The sequence below is a fragment of the Schistocerca piceifrons genome, chromosome 1, assembly GCF_021461385.2.
Source record: "Schistocerca piceifrons isolate TAMUIC-IGC-003096 chromosome 1, iqSchPice1.1, whole genome shotgun sequence".
Classification (NCBI taxonomy): domain Eukaryota; kingdom Metazoa; phylum Arthropoda; class Insecta; order Orthoptera; family Acrididae; genus Schistocerca; species Schistocerca piceifrons.
Window position 1 is genome coordinate 256604554 of NC_060138.1, and position 6532 is coordinate 256611085.

Here is a 6532-nt window from a genome sequence, read left to right on the forward strand (position 1 = left end):
GGTGAACGTAGGATATTCAAGAAAATGCGGTAAGGGTGCCCCTGCAGCCACTCTGCCAGGTTGCAGCCCTTAATTAAAGTAGCTTGTAAGTTGCCAGAAAACTGTAGAGGACATTAGGTGAACTGTTGTGAAAAATTTCTTTGAAGATCTGGGTTTTGAAGGTAAAGATAAAGTATTCCACAATACTCTTGGAGGTCACATGAAAAAGAATGATGTGAAGATGTTGTAGCCTGTTAAGGGCACAAAATCATTTGAAGTCATAGGATGTAAACACTCCAAAGGACAATGTGCAGTAGGTGGAGCACTCCCACCAAAGAGAAGGGGGAATGTGGATGCAGTAGTGGTCCTCATCCAAGATCCATAACATAACCCCTTGGGTAAGACGTAGTCGATGCCACTTTGGCCAGTAGGGACAAAATTCACTCTCAGGAAGTGTGTCCAGTCACCTGTTTGTACAGAGTGAGGTGGCATAATGTCAAGGTTTAGCATATGGCAACTGAGAGGTTAAGTGACGTTAAGGGAAATGCTGAAACTGCCAAGTCCAGTTCTGAATCAAGCTGGAAACACATCAGTTCATTTTGATGGTGGGCTGGGTCAGATCCCATGTGGAATAGGACACTGCATCTGCATTCTCATGTAACATTGTTGCTCAATAGTGGATAGAATAATGAAAATTAGATAAGTAGAATGGCTGGAGGCAATGGGCGATCTACTCTGGTAAGCGAAGCAACATGTGATGATCTATGACAAGATGAAATTTCCCTTCATAAAGGAATACTTGCATCAAACCAGTCTTTGGACTGAAGACCACAACAACAAAGGAATACTTGACATTTTTGAACTGCATAAATGATAGTGAGGGTCCCTACTCTATTTGAGCATTGTATTGCTCAGATGCAGATAGGTGTTAGAAGCATATGTGATGGGGCACTCAGTACTGTCTGAGTATTTATAGGACAGGACTGGACGAGTACCACAGATGGCCCTATCAGTTTTTACTACCAGAGACAGACCAGGGGTGTATGTTGTCAAACATGGTGCCTGCTTAAGGCAGTCTTTTGAAGCTTGGAAAGCTTGTTGGCAGCAAGGGAACCATTCCAAATGTGCACCTTCGCATCATTGCTGGTTCAGTGGGTAGGAGAGTTCTGTTAGGTTTACAATGAATCAACCATTATAGTTGATCTTACGCAAAAGAACTTCAAAGTTTCTTTTCGTTTTTGTTTTTTTTTTTTCATTTTTTAAAAATATTTTATTGGTAGGTGCAACATAATTCCTCACTGGTTCCAGTCCATTTGCTGAAAGTTTAAACCCTAAATATGCCAAGGAAGGTTGCACAAAAGAACAACTGTGTAGTTTTCATTTAAGTCCTTTTGCTGCCCACCTCTAGAACAAACACTCAAGGTTGAACCTCTGACCAAAATATTGCCAACATATGTAACAGTTGGAAATACTTTTTAGTGCATGACCCATAAAATGCTGAAATGTGGCAGGGGCTGACGTGATTCTGAAAGGTAACCAATTATAAAGGTAAACAGCAAGTGGGAAATGGCGCTCTAGTTAAGATTGTGATGCTGGGTGCAAGGGAATTTGAAAAAATGCCTCTGTGAGGTCAATTTTACAGGATAAAGTACCTACTTTTGTAAAAAATTGATCTGGGGTCAGGAGAGGACAAGTTGCCATTTCCGTTTGTGTGTTTATTGTTACTTTAAAATCGCCACAAAGCCTCAAGGTGCCATTGGGTTTGTGTACTGTTATCAGGGGAGTGGGCCACTGACTATGGGGAATAGACATTAACACATCCTCATGAGTGAGTCTAATCAGCTCTGTTTTGGGGGAATCCCTTAGAGCAAAGTGCAACAGTTAGCTTTGAAAACACATAGAGCAGCTGTTGATTTAAGAGTGATTTGTGCTCCAAAATCAATTGCCTTTCCTAATCCAGCTGAGAAGATCTGAGCATATCTTAAAGGCAGTGCAAAGATCTTCACATTGCATGGCATGCACTGTTTCATGAACTGAAAATCCAAAGGCATGTACAGACTCTATCCCAAAAACTTTGTCCACTTTGGCGTCAACTACAATTAAAAAATTTACTAGATAAGTGACTTGATTGTAAGTTGGTAAAACTGGAAACTTTTCAAGCAAATATGATGACATTAAAAGATGCAAAGATTTGTCTTGGCTTCCTGAGAAGGTGGTGACCTAAACTTAAGTAATTATATGGGTGTAAGAATGATACAGAAGCACTGGTGTCCTATGTCCCACAAATTACATCACACGGTTTTTGCTAATGAATGTATTTAAGTACATTTTCTGGGCTGAATTCAGAGAAATCTGCACTTGAGTACAATGATCACTTGCTTGCTTCACTTTCACAGAGTGGGGCATATCAGTTAGGGGAACTGCTAAAACAGACCTCCTACAAGTGATCTTTTTACCAAATCAGTGACATGTTTCACACCATTGGGAGCGTGCATTGCATGTTTGGCAAAAGAAACAATAGTTGTGCTGCTACTGATGTGACCAGACACTGGTAGTGTAGTTGTTTATGGAATCATCTGGACCGCTGGAGATGATATGACACTTTGCATGACCAGTGCTGCAGAAATGTCTCTGCAATGTCTTCTTCTGTCATAACAAACTTTGCGCTGAGTGAGCAGTTTTGTGGGTTTGGGCCATTCACATTACTTCCGTCAGAGAATGATCCAATTTCCTCAATACATGTTTCTCAATTCCAGGTTGAGAATAAGCAGCACTATAACTTCAATTATTAATATCCACGTAGTTCTACCCACACAAACATTTGAAAATTGCAATTTCTCTTGTTGTTGTTTTGGTCTTCAGTCCTGAGACTGGTTTCATGCAGCTCTCCATGCTACTCTATTCTGTGCAAGCTTCTTCATCTCCCAGTACCTACTGCAACCTACATCCTTCTGAATCTGATTAGTGTATTCATCTCTTGGTCTCCCTCTACGATTTTTACCCTCCATGCTGCCCTCCAATACTAAATTGGTCATCCCTTGATACCTCAGAACATGTCCTACCAACCGATCCCTTCTTTTTGTCAGGTTGTGCCACAAACTCCTCTTCTCCCCAATTCTATTCAATACCTCCTCATTAGTTATGTGAGCTACCCATCTAATCTTCAGCATTCTTCTGTAGCACCTCATTTTGAAAGCTTCAATTCTCTTCTTGTCTAAACTATTTATCGTCCACGTTTCACTTCCATACATTCCTACACTCCATACAAATACTTTCAGAAACGACTTCCTGACATTTAAATCTGCACTCGATGTTAACAAATGTTTCTTCTTCAGAAACGCTTTCCTTGCCATTGCCATTCTACACTTTATATCCTCTCTACTTTGAGCATCATCAGTTATTTTGCTCCCCAAATAGCAAAACTCCTTTACTACTTTAAGTGTCTCATTTCCTAATCTAATTCCCTCGGCATCACCTGACTTAATTCGACTACATTCCATTATCCTCATTTTGCTTTTGTTGATATTCATCTTATACCCCCCTTTCAAGACACTGTCCATTCCGTTCAGCTGCTCTTCCAAGTCCTTTGCTGTCTCTGACAGAATTACAATGTCATCGGCGAACCTCAACGTTTTTATTTCTTCTCCATGGATTTTAATACCTACTCTGAATTTTTCTTTTGTTTCCTTCAGTGCTTGCTCAATTATACAGATTGAATAAAATTGGGGAGAGGCTACAACCCTGTCTTACTCCCTCCCCAACCACTGCATCCCTTTCATGAACCTCGACTCTTATAAATGCCATCTGGTTTCTGTACAAATTGTAAATAGCCTTTTGCTCCCTGTATTTTACCCCTGCCACCTTCAGAATTTGAAAGAGAATAAGTCTATCTTCTAAGTCTATCTTCTAAGATAAGTCGTAGGGCCCCCCATGAACCATGGAACTTGCCGTTGTGGGGAGGCTTGCATGCCTCAGTGATACAGATAGCCGTACCGTACGTGCAACCACAACGGAGGGGTATCTGTTGAGAGGCCAGACAAACATGTGGTTCCTGAAGAGGTGCAGCAGCCTTTTCAGTAGTACAAGGGGCAACAGTATGGATGATTGACTGATCTGACCTCGTAACATTAACCAAAACGGCCTTGCTGTGCTGGTACTGCGAACGGCTGAAAGCAAGGGGAAACTACAGCCGTAATTTTTCCCAAGGACATGCAGCTCTACTGTATGTTTAAATGATGATGGCGTCCTCTTGGGTAAAATATTCCGGAGGTAAAATAGTACCCCATTCGGATCTCCGGGCGGGGACTACTCAAGAGGACGTCGTTATCAGGAGAAAGAAAACTGGCATTCTACGGATCGGAGTGTGGAATGTCAGATCACTTAATCGGGCAGGTAGGTTAGAAAATTTAAAAAGGGAAATGGATAGGTTAAAGTTAGATATAGTGGGAATTAGTGAAGTTCGGTGGCAGGAGGAACAAGACTTTTGGTCAGGTGATTACAGGGTTATAAATACAAAATCAAATAGGGGTAATGCAGGAGTAGGTTTAATAATGAATAAAAAAATAGGAGTGCGGGTTAGCTACTACAAACAGCATAGTGAACGCATTATTGTGGCCAAGATAGACACAAAGCCCATGCCTACTACAGTAGTACAAGTTTATATGCCATCTAGCTCTGCAGATGATGAAGAAATAGATGAAATGTATGACGAGATAAAAGAAATTATTCAGGTAGTGAAGGGAGACGAAAATTTAATAGTCATGGGTGACTGGAATTCGTCAGCAGGAAAAGGGAGACAAGGAAACATAGTAGGTGAATATGGATTGGGGGGAAGAAATGAAAGAGGAAGCCGTCTGTTAGAATTTTGCACAGAGCATAACTTAATCATAGCTAACACTTGGTTCAAGAATCATAAAAGAAGGTTGTATACCTGGAAGAATCCTGGAGATACTAAAAGGTATCAGATAGATTATATAATGGTAAGACAGAAATTTAGGAACCAGGTTTTAAATTATAAGACATTTCCAGGGGCAGATGTGGATTCTGATCACAATCTATTGGTTATGAACTGCAGATTGAAACTGAAGAAACTGCAAAAAGGTGGGAATTTAAGGAGATGGGACCTGGATAAACTGAAAGAACCAGAGGTTGTAAAGAGTTTCAGGGTGAGCATAGGGGAACAATTGACAGGAATGGGGGAAAGAAATACAGTAGAAGAGGAATGGGTAGCTCTGAGGGATGAAGTAGTGAAGGCAGCAGACGATCAAGTAGGTAAAAGACGAGGGCTAGTAGAAATCCTTGGGTAAATGAAGAAATATTGAATTTAATTGATGAAAGGAGAAAATATAAAAATGCAGTAAATGAAGCAGGCAAAAAGGAATACAAACGTCTCAAAAATGAGATCGACAGGAAGTGCAAAATGGCTAAGCAGGGATGGCTAGAGGACAAATGTAAGGATGTAGAGGCTTATCTCACTAGGGGTAAGATAGATACTGCCTACAGGAAAATTAAAGAGACCTTTGGAGAGAAGAGAACCACTTGTATGAATATCAAGAGCTCAGATGGAAACCCAGTTCTAAGCAAAGAAGGGAAGGCAGAAAGGTGGAAGGAGTATGTAGAGGGTTTATACAAGGGCAATGTACTTGAGGACAATATTATGGAAATGGAAGAGGATGTAGACGAAGACGAAATGGGAGATACCATACTGCGTGAAGAGTTTGACAGAGCACTGAAAGACCTGAGTCGAAACAAGTCCCCGGGAGTAGACAACATTCCATTAGAACTACTGATGGCCTTGGGAGAGCCAGTTATGACAAAACTCTACCATCTGGTGAGCAAGATGTATGAAACAGGCGAAATACCCTCAGACTTCAAGAAGAATATAATAATTCCAATCCCAAAGAAATCAGGTGTTGACAGATGTGAAAATTACCGAACTATCAGCTTAATAAGTCACAGCTGCAAAATACTAACACGAATTCTTTACAGACGAATGGAAAAACTAGTAGAAGCCAACCTCGGGGAAGATCAGTTTGGATTCCGTAGAAACACTGGAACACGTGAGGCAATACTGACCTTACGACTTATCTTAGAAGAAAGATTAAGGAAAGGCAAACCTACGTTTCTAGCATTTGTAGACTTAGAGAAAGCTTTTGACAATGTTGACTGGAATACTCTCTTTCAAATTCTAAAGGTGGCAGGGGTAAAATACAGGGAGCGAAAGGCTATTTACAATTTGTACAGAAACCAGATGGCAGTTATAAGAGTCGAGGGACATGAAAGGGAAGCAGTGGTTGGGAAGGGAGTAAGACAGGGTTGTAGCCTCTCCCCGATGTTATTCAATCTGTATATTGAGCAAGCAGTAAAGGAAACAAAAGAAAAATTCAGAGTAGGTATTAAAATTCATGGAGAAGAAGTAAAAGCTTTGAGGTTCGCCGATGACATTGTAATTCTGTCAGAGACAGCAAAGGACTTGGAAGAGCAGTTGAATGGAATGGACAGTGTCTTGAAAGGAGGATATAAGATGAACATCAACAAAAGCAAAACAAGGATA